Source organism: Mustela putorius, unplaced genomic scaffold, assembly GCF_011764305.1.
Source record: "Mustela putorius furo isolate JIRA1106 unplaced genomic scaffold, ASM1176430v1.1 tig00003927_pilon_pilon_pilon, whole genome shotgun sequence".
Classification (NCBI taxonomy): domain Eukaryota; kingdom Metazoa; phylum Chordata; class Mammalia; order Carnivora; family Mustelidae; genus Mustela; species Mustela putorius.
Genome location: NW_025422072.1, coordinates 35,667 through 48,394, shown reverse-complemented (window position 1 = coordinate 48,394; position 12,728 = coordinate 35,667).

The window sequence follows — 12,728 nt, the reverse complement described above, 5'->3', positions numbered from 1 at the left end:
TCAAGTGTAGAATTAGTAATTCATCACTTACATATATCACCCAGTACTCATCACAGCAGTTGCCCTCCTGAATACCCATCACCCACTTAGCCCGACCTCTCACCCACCTCCCCTCCAGCATCCCTCAGCGTGTTCCCTATAGTTAAGAGTCACTTCTGGTTTGCTTCCCTGTTTCTCTCCCTCTCTTTTCTCCTTCCCCTATGTTCATCTCTTTTGCTTCTTAAATTTCACATATGAGTGAAATTATGCAGTATTTCCTCCTCTGACTGACTCATTTCCCTTAGCATAATACACTCTAGCTCCTACTTTTAGACATAAGAGGTTTTCAAGTGAACGCGAGTGTGGTAGTGAAGAAGACTATTTGCCACGAAGCACCTCACGAAAACCTGAGACCCAGATGCCAGAGTCTGTGGAGCAGGAAGTGAGAAGGAGAGCTTCAGACTGGCAGATGCATTCAATATTTGTTGACAGAGCAACTGCATCACTCTGTTTGTTCTCCTTACCATTCCCTCCTCCTCTTTACCCCCTACCCGACAGCAAGAGCAGCCCCTCACTGAAGTCCCAGGTATAAATCCAGAAGAAATCCAGTGAACCGCCTAAGCAAAAGCCAGAGAATCTGGAGTTGTTGCCCCCACACCCATATGGCTTAATGCGGAGTTCCATATGTTGTTTACCCTAAAGTGAAGGCTGCCAGCTTCCAAGCTCCATTCATTCACAGATGCTGGAGATGCTGTTAGTGTCCATTACAGCAGCGTGGCTAAAAAGACCTACGTGGAAATTCTCACCAGCTACACACAGAAATCCAGCCAGGAGTCAGTCTTCAACATGATTGAACAACAAAGGCCACAAACTATGAAGAGCGCCAGCAGGAGGAGCTAAAAAAAAAAAAATCAAGATGAGTAAGTAGACCCTACAAGTAAGAAGTTAGTGCAGGAGCAGAAGGGTGCTTAGAAACCAAACAGTATGAAATGCCACATTCCTGGTCAAGTTTGACACATCCCGAAATGCCTATGCCCCACCCCCAGGGCAGCTTCCTCGCCCAACACACAGATACTCTGTGTAAAATATTTTTTGAAAAATTCAAGTTATTAACTAAGTTTATTTATTTATTTATTTAAAAATTTTATTTATTTATTTGTAAGAGAGAGAGAGAGTGAGAGCGAGCACAGGCAGACAGAGTGGAAGGCAGAGTCAGAGGGAGAAGCAGGCCCCCTGCGGAGCAAGTAGCCCGATGCGGGACTCAATCCCAGGATGCCGGGATCATGACCTGAGCCGAAGGCAGCTGCTTAACCAACTGAGCCACCCAGGCGTCCCTATTAACTAAGTTTAAAGGGAAAACCCTGCGTACCAAAACCCTTAACACTGACGTGCTTGGACAGGGATATCTGGACAAGATATGAGACTATATAGCCGGACTGAAGATCCCAAACTTGCCGCAGGTATGAGTTGATTCTCCTAGCCAGGAAGTGAAATAACTTGATCTGAGATATTAGAATAACAGCTGATGCAAAGCCTGTAAACCTCTTTCGGTTCAAAAAAAGAAGTAAACGTGAAACTGAAACTGACCCATGAGGAAACACATAGGAGCTCAGAGGATGAGTCCAGAGATTATAATTGTGAAACATAGGAGAAAGTTTAACACCGTTAAAAATGCCAAGGAATAAGGGGAAAAAATCTACAAACTTTTAGAGGTTAAGAAAAAAACTAGGTCAATTACACAACAGGAAGGGTTAAACTGGCCTTAGACTTCGATCAGCAGTAGATTCTAGACTATAACTGTTTAATACCTTTGTATTAAGGTATATGGATCAAAACCCTTTGAAACTAAAATCCTGTGCACAGCCAAACCATCAGTCACCTCCAGGTTCTCAGGAAACCTACTTTGCAATTTCCTTCAGAGAAATGGATACATCTATTTAAAGATGTATCGATATTCAAGAAAACTTAGAATAATAATTAAAAAAGTGGGACAAATTAGAAACAAGAAATAGCAGAGCTATCCCAGGAATCCAGTGCAAAGAAATCTCTGAATGACATTGTGTGTAGAAAGCGAGCCGTAAAAATTAAAACCAGAGACCATTTCCAGGAGGCTCCTCAAAGAAAATCTTTATTAAGGATAATGTCATGGATTCTAAGAAATATCCAATGACTGATGAGTTACATGACGTTATTGACTAGGTAAGGAAAAGGCTGTCTCTTTTTCAACAATAAAAAGGAACAAAGACTGAGAATAAGAGAAAAGTAAACAAACAAAAAAAAACTGTTAAGGAAAATAAAGTTTCAAATATGAAGCAAACAAAAATATGACATTAAATTAAAATAATTGATACATTCAAGTATTAACCTAGGCACAATTCCTCTGAACTGATAGTTCATACCTAAAAAAGGAAATTGAAACTTCTGTACATTATTTTTACCTGGTTCTGGAGTATTTATATGTAATAATATGGTAAGTGCCCCTTACTGTTTTTCAATTTGTAGAATAAACTCCATTCTACATTGAATACTTATATATGTTTACATAATTGAATAAATATTCTGTCTGCATTGGGGTGCCTGGGTGGCTCAGTTGTTAAGCATCTGCTTTTGGCTCAGGTCATGATCCCAGGGTCCTGGGATGGAGTCCCACATCGGGCTCCTTGCTAAGCAGGAAGCCTGCTTCTCCCTCTCCCATTCCCCCTGCTTGTGTTCCCTCTCTCACTGTGTCTCTCACTCTCTCTCTGTCAAATAAATGAGTAAGATCTTTAAAAAAAAAAGTACTGTGAAGTGTGTAAACCTGGCGATTCACAGACCTGTACCCCTGGGGATAAAAATATATTATATATTTATAAAAAAATAAAAAATTAAAAAAAAAATTTTTGTCCATGTCAAAGTAAAGGTAAAACTGACCAACATGGGGGGTGAAAGGATTTGGACAGGGGAGAAGTGCAGTTAACACATGAATATTCTCATCTAAAATGTTCAAAAGTTAAAATAGCCTGTTCAAATTTTAGGACAAGAAATACAGGATTATGTATATTTAAATACAGAAGTATAAAAGGAGAAATAAAACTGTTGGCTTTTGAAAGCAAAAGGACATAAAGTGAGCTAAGGGCTCTAATGAGGGACATCTGGGTCACTCAGTCAATTAAGCATCTGCCTTCCGCTAGGGTCATGATCCCAAGGTCCTGGGATTGAGTCCCAGATCAGGCTCCCCGCTCAGCAGGGGAGCCTGCTTCTCCTTCTGCCTGCCTCTCCCCCTGCTTCTTCTGTCTCTTTTTCTCTGTCAAATAAATAAATAAATCTTAAAAAAAATAGTCTCTAAGTTTTAACCATAAGTATTATCTTACTATTAGAAAGCAGTAGATAATATCTCCAATAAGGCAGTCAACATATAGAGAGAAAATTATTTCTAAAAAAATAGAGTACTTTGAAGGACTAAGAAAATAAATATTTGAAAATAATTTTGAGAAGTGGAATTGATAGCGTGGGCTGAAGGTATGTGAGGGGAAATGAATTATTGTAGCTATGTATCAAGCCTTTATTTAATTTTCATCTTGTGTATGCATTAATTTGATACCCATTTGAATAGGAAAACATAAACTGCTATTTAACATCCCCTTTATTAAGTTGCAAATAACCAGTTTTGGTATCTTCTGGGGCCTTTCATAAATGGCATTTTAGCTTCCAGAACTTCAAAACAGCGATAGATCCACATAGAATTATAAGAGAATTGGCTTCTCTTTTAACTTTTATTGAGTTTCTACTATATGATAGGCACTTATCAGGCGTTGGGACAATATGATTAGAACATAACCCCTGCCCTTAGTGGGTCTCTCAGAAGAACCCACCTCATTTCTTTTGTCCTGTTTCCTTTTAGGTACTTCGGGTCGACCCATTTCACACAGATGCTGATGAAACACAATTCTATAGACCTCTGCCTCTACTTCTTAACTTTCAACCCAATGCTTTCTCTAACATCTTTTTAAATTTACCCTCTTAATCTATTCAGAGGAAAGAGATTGCTGTAGGGCCAGCAGTTGAACAGGATGACATTTAGTACCAAAGCCCAACAGTTTTACCTGTCCTGGTTTTCTTTGGTATTAGAGAGGGTAGCAAAGAGAATTATCACAAAAGAGAAGGGAGACTACTATCTGCTGTTGCTGAGGGACAGATGAGTTTCTTTCTCCCTTTCAACTAATGAAAGAGGCATGATTTAGGCTGTTAGATGCTACAGTTTATATGCCTTACAGGGATTCTGAGGACTAATTTCTTCTTACAGTAGATATGGAATGGACATTAGCTGTTTTAAACCATCTGTGCAATATAAATCTTAGGAAGAGATTGAGAGGACACAAATAACTCTGTGTGTGTGTGTGCATGTGTGTGGTCTGAGCCAACAGGCTAATTCCTAATTTCTAAGAATATGTGTTAAGCAAATTTTGGAAGTCATGGTGAGAAGCTGGCTTTTTCAGAGTTACAATTTTTGCCCAATATATAACTACTAAAAAAATCGCCTTGATTCTAAAACAAGAGCTGTGATTAAAAGGAAATTCTATAAAAAGAAAAGAAATGAAGTCTGTAAGTCTAACATGATTATACCCAATAATATTTCTCCTAAAATAATCCATAGCTGGAAATATTAGTCATTTAGTTACATCTAAAAGAGATTCCTATTCTCGAATCAGGAAAAACTAAATTAAAATCTGGGCTACATTTTCAAAAATAATCACACAAACTTTATATATAATATATGCTTACAATTTTAACATAGAATATTTTAAAAGATTTATAACTAAAGGTCATTTTAAGGGGAAACATTTATGTTTCAAAGTATATTTAGAAAAAGACTTGATATTGAAGATTTTAGTGCCACTATTTTATCTCAGTAAGTTGTTCCTCAGTATCCTTTTAAAATGCAGAATCATACTGCAGTGTTTTTGACCCATTTTATCCAGTGAATGAAAAGGTTGTTCTTACTTTTGGTTCAATTTAACAGAATAACAGAATCTTAGACCCGGGAGAAACTTCAGGAGGAAAAAAAAAATCCCTCCTTTCCCACACTAATGAACAGAGAAGGAGACATTATGGGTGTTGAGGTCTGCCTGATTTCCTAGCCCCTGTAGCCATCTTCTCTTTGTATCTGGAAGAGCTTGGAACTCATCTTGTCCCTAGCTCCAGCCAGACCTTCTGAGGATTAGCATTTAGCAGTCCAACTACTTGTTCTTTCTGCAGTCTAGACCCAGTCCTAACAATCTGACTTCTAACAGATTCCTGAGCCCAAGCGCTACATTTTTGCCATGTTTTGGTTATGTTCTTGGATCTAATTCTGCTGCCCAAGTCCGTCTAGAACAACCTTGCCTTGCCCTCACCAATCCCTGTCCAGTAATTAGAAACTGAATGTCTAGATACTGACTTCCCTGAGGCCAACTGCCGTCCTGGAAATATGGATATTACCTCCTACATCATTCTTTTTCATACATTGTGGTATTGGTATCTCTAGTTTTTATTACTATTCTGGATTTAATTGTTATTGCCTGTAACCATCTTTGAGTTCTACCAAGCTGAACTTCTGTAGTTAGGTTGTTTTTGTGTTTTGTGGGTTTTTGTTTTTTTTTTTTTCTTTAAGCACCTGTCCCTTGCCAAAGACCAGATTAATTTTAATCCTAATAAACTCTTCTGAGGCTGAGATAATAGTGTACTCTTTAACTAAGACTGTCATAAAAGATACGACTTGATGGCCCAAACAACAGAAACTTATTTTCCTCATAGTTCTGGAGGCTAGAACTCCAATATCAAGATATTGGCAGTGTTGGCTTCTTCTACGATCCATGATAGACGGATATGTTCCAGGACTTTCTCCAGAGCTTGTAGGTGACCATCTCCTCCCTGAGTCTTCACATTGCCTTTCCTCCGTGTGTGTCCAGATTTCCTCTTCTTATAAGGATACCAGCCATATTGGATTAGAGGCTATCCTAACAACCTCATTTTAATGTTTTTTTTTTTTTAAGATTTTATTAATTTGAGAGAGAGCCAGGAGTGGGGGCAGAGGGAACAGGACAAGCAGACTCCCAGCTGAGTTCAGAGCCCACCTTAGTGCTCAGTCCCACCACCCTGAGATCATGACCTGAGCTGAGGTCAAGAGTTGGACTCCTTACCTGCTGAGCCATCCAGGCACACCAGGACCTCATTTTAATTTAATTATCCCTTTAAAATCTGTGTCTCCAAACATGGTTACATTCTCACTTGGTTTGAGGACTTTAACATATGAATTGGGCAGGGGGCAGGGCACAGTTCAGTTCATAACAGTAACATTCAGAGTAGGAAAGAAACCAAGTCATCTGTATACTTATGTGCATACATGATAAATAGTAATGTTTGGCATTTGTCTCCACTGTTTTCCACACATAAAAAAACATAAGAATATCAAGAATTTTGTTGAGGGGGGGAACCTGGATGGCTCAGTTGGCTAAGGGTCTAATTCTTTGGTTTCAGCTTGGGTCATGATCTCAAGGTCTTGGACTCTAATCCTGTGTAGGGCTCCATGCTCAGTGGGGAGTCTGCTTTGGGATTCTCTCCCCTTCTGCCCCTCCCTACCCTGCTCTCTCTCTCTAAAGTAAATAAATGAATCTTTTTTAAAAAAGAGTCTTATCAAGTACCTACTTTATGAAGAGAACTGATATCCAAGGTGATGAAGACACAGTTTTAGGCACAGCCAGAGACCAAATACAGTGTGCTTATTTCTTAACCTCTGTAAGCCTCCATTTCTTTCACTGGGAATAACTGTACATACCCCATGAAGTAGTTGTTGAGATTAAATTAGATAATTTCATATGGCTCCATATACCTAGTACCTGACACACAGCAAGGGCTCAACAAATACTTTTATTTCTGGTGGCCTGGGTGGCTCAGTTGGTTAAGCATCTGCCTTCGACTCAGGTCATCATCCCAGGGTCCTGTAATGAAGGCCCTGGACCTGCCTCCCTGCTCAGCCGGGTGTCTGCTTCTCCCTTCCCCCACTCTTTTGCTCTCTCTCTCTTTCTCCCAAATAAATACATAAAAAAAAATCTTTAAAAAATACCTTTATTTCTATGATACCATATAGGAGCTATAGATAATACATGCTACAGAAAATCAGAGGGAAGCCAGAAAGCTTAAGTTTTCATGGTGGAACTGGGGTAGAATTGGGGCAGGAAGATTCAATGTGTCATTCTAGTTAGAGAGCCTAGGATGAAAAATGAGAGACATACAGAGTATTCTGGGAACTGTTAGGCTTACAGACTTGTGGAAGAAAAAAGCCTACAGGTTACAGGTCATGTGAACAGTTTCAATCCCAGTTTGTTCAAGAATTGAGTTACCTTGGACTCTAGAATGAGAGGGATGGATTATATCCGTGATCCTCATCCTTGGACATACCTTAGAATATGCTATAAAAATTGTCAGAGTAGCACCAGAAAGGATTCTGACTTAGTCATTGTGGAGCCATGCCCCGATTTATTTTAATGTGTGCAACTAAATTGAGAACTACAGGACTAGTTGAATACACTTTATAATCACTTGAGAAGCTTCCTACAAATGATACCAGTGGTTAAGCCCCAAGCACACAGATTCTGATTTAATTGTTCTGGGTTAAACAATTAACAATCGTTAATTGTTTCTTAAGGATCTATTATGCTAATTCCAGTGTGTAGTCAAGGTTATGAATGGCAGATCTTGACAGTTTTCATTCAAGGACTTTTCCAAATCTCAGCCCTGGCCCTTTATAAATTATGAAGTGCTGGTTCTTCCAAGAGAATTTTAATTTTGTATCATAATGTGAGAATCCCATTTTAAAAAGTTGCTTATGTATATGAACACGTATTTGATGGGAAAAGCAGCCAAAATGACACAACTTGTGATCTGAAATAATTCAACTTACGTTTTGGGGACAGAATAAAAAAAAGTTGTATGTATCCAGATACATTTTAGAACTCTGACCCTGGTACTTTAAATTTATTTTGTGTCAGACGAACAGGTATGAATTCTGTAGGCGACTGTAGTGCTTAGGAGCCCACAAATGAGAGGGATTGAAGAATAGAAGAGTGACCTTGCAAATGTCTAGGACAGAAACCAGAAGCCATGCCTAGGTAGAGACAATAGATAGGAAAGTAATTCTCAGAGTCTAGAGTATTATACAAATGAGAGTAATTGTGACTCTCCTAATCTTTGTCCCAGTTGCATTAGTGGTAAAGCTCTTACAGATTGGGTCATTTCATAGAGAATGAAATCCAAAACCCAAGCCAAGCCTGTCAGTCCTCAGTGTAGCACCAATTTACTCTCACAGACTTACTTTCTCTAACCCTGTGGTCTTCTTCTTTTTTTTTTTTTTTAAGATTTTATTTATTTATTTGACAGAGATCACAAGTAGGCAGACAGGCAGGCAGAGAGAGGAGGGAAAGCAGGCTCCATGATGAGCAGAGAGCCCGATGAGGGGCTCCATCCCAGGACCCTGGGATCATGACCTGAGCCGAAGGCAGAGGCTCAACCCACTGAGCCACCCAGGCGCCCCACCCTGTGGTCTTCTTGATTAGCATCTACACCCTGCCCTTCATGCCTACCAGATACTTTTCCATCTCTGTTCTTTAGCATTTAAGTGCCTTCCTATCTCTAGTTATGATTTGAAACTTAGACCAAATTTCAGTTCCTCTCTTGTTCTCTTGAACCAATTTTATGTTTAATGTTTGCAATTTTGCGTCTTTTCCTGAAGGAAACTGATTGTAAGTGTAAGTAAAGACAGTATGTTTCTGTGTTTATATAGCGCTTTATGCTTAGAGTAGTAGTTTATATTTACATACATAGAATGTAGTTGTTGGATTAAGTTGTGCACTGCTAGATCTTTCTCCATTTTTTAAATTTGTGGAGCTAATTATAAAAGTAAGAAGCTAATAAATTGTATATTTGAGTAGAGAGAAAAGACATACCCAAAAGTATAGTTAAGGATAATTTAGTTTGAAAAGGGGTAGCTTTTCTTGTCTTCTAATTCTTGGTGCAGCCCTTTAGTTTATTGAATTAATGACTGTGCATTTGGTAAAAGTACGTCAGTCAATAAGTACCTATTCATGCAATGGCAAGAAATTCTTTATTTCTTGTGTGATTACAGCTTACTTCTCTGTGCTCAGAATTCTATTTCTTTATTTTTAGTAATTTGGACATTACTTAATTCTTTAAACTATGAAAAGGAAACCACAATATTACTACCACTAGATATTAACTTACTGTATGTTTTTTTATATATAATTTTTTATTTTTTATAAACATATATTTTTATCCCCAGGGGTACAGGTCTGTGAATCACCAGGTTTACACACTTCGAAAGAAAAAAAATCAGTCATCTGAAACGGAGAAATTATAGTGTGAATTACAGTAAGGAATTGCCATTAGACTTAAAAAATAAGTAAGACAACATCAATAACATCAGCAATAGTAGTGAAAAGCAAAAGCAGTTAAAGGAGAACTAATAGTGGTCAGAAAGGACAGAGCTGAGAATTTAATTGATATACTCCCCCCCCCAAAAATTATAAATTAGAGAGAATAGTTTGTCTAGGAGTTCATGAATTAGGTTAGAGATTAAGAACCTCTGGGAAACCGTGAGGTACATTAAGTACCATCATCCAAGACCTGGTATTTTTCAGGGTTAGGGTGCTTGGGATACTGATTGGAATTTCTCAAACTCAGTCTAGATGGCTGGAATCAAAGTCACATAAGAAATTATAGCCCAATTAATGAGTAAACTGTCAAATTTATTTAATAGCCAGGATCCTTACCTCTAAGTGACCTATTTGTGTTTTAAGTTTACAAAATATGTTTGCATCTCAAAGAGTATCTTGGCAGAATAAACTCTTCATGATGGATATGGATAAATATTTATTTATGTAATGTATAAATGTATAATGTAAAAATTGGAAGCTAGCTCAATTTTCTGATTAAAGGGCACTGTTTAAAGAATGCAGTGTAGCCATAAAACTTCTATTATGTATTCTCATGTTTACTTATAAAAATATATTTGTAATGACTGAGAGAAAGACATTGCTAATTGTATATATACTATATGTTTTTGAAAAAACATTTATGTACACAGAGAAGGAACTGAAAGGAAATGTTGATTATACTTATATCTAAATGATAAAATAAGGTATATTCTTCATTTTTTTGTCTTCCTGATATTTTAAAACTCCTACCATAAACATATTCCTTTATACTAATTTAATTTGGGTTTTCTATTTACTCTTTCTTGCTTTGCTTTTCTTTTTCTCCTTTCATGCCTTCTGTTATATTGATCAAGTTATTTATATTGATCAAGTTATTTTCTTTCTTTCTTTTTAAGATTTTATTTATTTATTAGAAAGAGAGTACAAGTCAGGGGGAGAGGGAGATGCAGACTCCTCATTGAGCCAAGAGCCCGGTGTGGGGCTCAATCCCAGAACCCTGAGATCATGACACTTAACCAACTGAGCCACCCAGGTGGCTCAGTCTAGTTATTTTCTGAGCCTATTCATTTATTTTAGATCTTAGGACACTGTACCTCTTTTTTTTTTTCTTTCTATCCTTTAATGCAAACCTTAGCTTTTCAGTGCAGTATTTAGTTTTACAGTTTTTTAGCAATATCTAAAAGTTCTTAGAGCCCTCTATGAAGGAAGACTTTAGTATGCTTTAACTTTCTTCCAAAATTTACTGTTTTCTTTCTAGCCCCAATATTACTATTACCTGGAACAGGCCTAGCATGTTTTTGAACATTTGAATAAATAAATGTTAATGTTATTTTTATATTTAATACTTAGGTTTACTAACATGTTTACCATGATTTATTGACTTCATTGTTTATAATTACTTCCCATATCTCCTTTTTTTTCTGACTTCATTTTACTTTTTATTAGAACTTATCTTTTATTAATTCTTTCTGTGAGAGTCTAGCAGTAGGAAAATACCACTAGTTTATCATTTCTTGAGTGGTAGTTCAGCTGAATATACGGCAGAGGCTTTTTCTCTTCCACGGTTTCCTCTGCTTCACCTTCCAGGCAGCAATCTTGGGAGGCTGACTGGAGTTGCTCTGAGCCGTGTTACCTGGGGAAGCGTTGGTCAGGGGGACAGGCCATCATGGTGGCAGCCGCCTCTACCCAGCACCGGTCTCCTTGTCAGCGGGTTCCACAGCTTCACCTCTGTGGTTTCTGTAAATTTCAGCTCTACACTTGTCTTATTTATGCTTTGTAGCATAGCATTTATTGTTTGGAATAAATATTGGACTGTGTTTGAGTAGAGGGAGGATTTTATGTGTGTTTTACTTGGACATGCAGCACACATACTGTTTTTAAAATTAATTGAGGAAGGAATAAACAAACCAGTACTACTGTGGTCCTTTAGTCATAGTAGAAACCAGGGAAAAATGCTGCCCTTTTATATGGTTTGTTTGGAAATTTTATTGTGGTAGAATTTAGGGAGTCTCCTGTTCTGGGAAATCACTCATTCTGATTTGTTTCATTCCTGAAACGTTTTAAAAGTACTTCTAACAAAACAACAACAAATAAAGACAACAAATGGATACAAATAAATAGAAAAGGGAAATAGAAATAATGAAGTGGAAATGCAAGTTTCTATATAGCATTTAGTTAATTAGCTTATACATCATGTAAGTGATCATCTCTCTCTTTCCTTGACTTTGTGTCTTCTTTTTATTTATTTATTTATTTATATTATTAATTTTTTTATTTTTTATAAACATATATTTTTATCTCCAGGGGTACAGGTCTGTGAATCACCAGGATTACACACTTCACAGCACTCACCAAAGCACATACCCTCCCCAATGTCCATACTCCCACCCCCTTCTCTCAAACCCCCTCCCCCCAGCAACCCTCAGTTTGTTTTGTGAGATTAAGAGTCACTTATGGTTTGTCTCCCTCCCAATCCCATCTTGTTTCATTGATTCTTCTCCTACCCACTTAAGCCCCCATGTTGCATCACCACTTCCTCATATCAGGGAGTTCATAGGATAGTTGTCTTTCTCTGCTTGACTTATTTCGCTAAGCATGATACGCTCTAGTTCCATCCATGTTGTCGCAAATGGCAAGATTTCATTTCTTGCTGTTTGAAGTCTCGTCATATGTGGCCTAATGTTTCTACTTAGCCTTTTTATTTGTTGTTTTCTTAGTGAAGTAATGTCCATGATTGTAGGAAGCTAGGTGTTTGGGCCACAGTATAAAAAAAAGTCATTACTACTCACTAGATAGCAGTACTTGAATTATATCCTATAAAGACAAATACATATATACCTTTGATGGCTTTTTGAACTTATAAATGGGACTTGAAACTGCCAACATATCAAAAGGGAAAAGTTACACAACACAATATTTGAAACTACTTCCTGTTTATGATTATATGGCTGCCTAAGTTAAAGAAATGGAAAAGAAGCAAAACTGATTTCCACTAAAAGAAAACCTATAAATGATGAAAGATAATGTTTATTTAAAAAGGTATACCTGAGTTTACATGAAGAGAAATCTCGGGAGTCAGAATAGAAAGGAGAAAGCCAATCCTGAAGTATATAGGGTGATACTTCAGCAACACCTCTGATTCAATTAAGACTTGTAATGTCTCAAGGTTTGGGTTTAAAAACACAGGGCCACCAGAGGCAATTTTGCCCTTGTAAGAAGCAGGTAACTGGAACTGACATCTGTGCATAAGGTCATCACCCTCAGAGTGCTTCCCCCACAAAG